The 1663-nt window shown below is 51.3% G+C and overlaps 1 pseudogene; it reads left to right on the plus strand.

Moving 5' to 3' along the window:
• The window catches only part of LOC107100647, a 12480-nt pseudogene that overhangs the window by 6976 nt on the left and 3841 nt on the right, over window positions 1-1663 (plus strand).

A 1663-nucleotide genomic window follows, 5' to 3' on the forward strand; every position in this document is an offset into this window, starting at 1 on the left:
GAGTGTTGTTCAGCATGGGGGGGAGTAGAAAATGAAGGCTAATCATGTTTTGGGTCTACTATTCCTTTAAGATCCGAATGGGTGTTAACATGGACGCCAATCAGAATGGCGATCGGCAAAAACCACCTCTCTCTTTTGGAATTAAATTTATATCCGATCGGACCGAATCGGATTAGAATCTTCAGTCTGACATGTTTACATGAAACATTTTTGATCTGATCAGGCCTTCAATCCGATTATTTGTGTCCATGTAAACGTAGCTAGTGAGCCTCCCGCTGCAACCAGGAGCCCAGACCACAGGTAAGCAGCTCACCTGAACCGGAATGACGCTGAAACATCACCATGGTTACCAGACCGGTTCTGGCTGGAAGGGGACGGGGTGATTGCTGGGTTCAGCCGGTAATGGCTGGATGACAGTCTGACGGTACCACCGGTACCACCAGTACCGGGTCTGACCTGGAGCCACTGTGACTCTCATTAAAGGAAGTTTTATGGTTTGATTAAATTCTACAAACTGTTTCTTATTTACTGAAAGTGTTTTTCTGTAATAATGAGCGGCAGTTCAATGGAGGATCAGTTTATAGATCCAGTAATCATGGGGGGCTGGGTGGGGGTCTGTGGGCCTCTGGTTGGTTAGCAGAGGTTACCATGGTTACTAGGAGCTAACGATGCTGGAGGGCCCTGTGTGTGTGTGTTACAGTGCAGCTGGTGGAGAGCAGCCCGGCCCCCAGCGGAGTGGAGCTGGTCAGCTCCTACCAGACCAACAGCCTGGGAGACACCATGGACCTGGTGGCGCTGGCCCAGCAGGTCCAGAAGGTGAGCTGTGGGCTTACTGGCCGGCTCTCGGTACCGCTTCTCCTCCTGAAACCATCTGCATGTCTCTCAGGGAGACGATTTTGTAAAAGCTAACGCCTGCAACAAGCTGACGTTGATTGCAGACCAGATCCGGTACCTGCAGGAGCAGGCCAGAAAGGTAGCGCCATCAACCCATACAGGAGTTCTGATCACACGGACCTCAGCTGATGGTTCTGCTTGATGCTGCTTTCAGGTTCTAGAAGATGCCAAAAGAGACGCTGACCTCCACCACGCTGCCTGCAACATCGTGAAGAAGCCCAGCACCATGTATTACCTGTACCAGCGTCCGTCTGGACAGAAATACTTCTCCATCATCTGCCCTCAGGTTAGTTCTGGCTCCTCCCACAGGGGGACCTTATCTAATCCGGCCCCAAGGGGGAGTCTGTGCAGGCGGCTCACGTGACTCGCAGTGTGACTCGGCAGGCCTGTTTATGTAGCGCTACCGCTGAAGCTCAAAGGTCATGCAGCCGTGAAGGAACTGACAGATCAGCAGGCAGCTGAACTCAGGCAGTTTGGTTCAGAATGGACCGGTTCCTCCCGCTCCATCTGGGTCCATCAGAAGGATCGCTGGAGGAAAGACGTGTCCCTCACAGTCCGTCATCTTCTGACAAGTTTTCTGTCTGGTTCATTCAAGTCCACATCTTTGTTTAAACAGTAAAACAAAATCAGTTGAATTAGTGTTTAGTTTAAATATTTAGGTCAGAGGTAACAGACCGTGGTCCGGTTCATGACCCCATTGCTGGCTAACTTCACTTGCGCCTCTTCTCCTGTTAATACGGTAAAGCCCTGGGGAGCGTCCGGCTCCAGG

Source organism: Cyprinodon variegatus, unplaced genomic scaffold (assembly GCF_000732505.1).
Source record: "Cyprinodon variegatus isolate N-32 unplaced genomic scaffold, C_variegatus-1.0 Scaffold996, whole genome shotgun sequence".
Classification (NCBI taxonomy): Eukaryota; Metazoa; Chordata; class Actinopteri; order Cyprinodontiformes; family Cyprinodontidae; genus Cyprinodon; species Cyprinodon variegatus.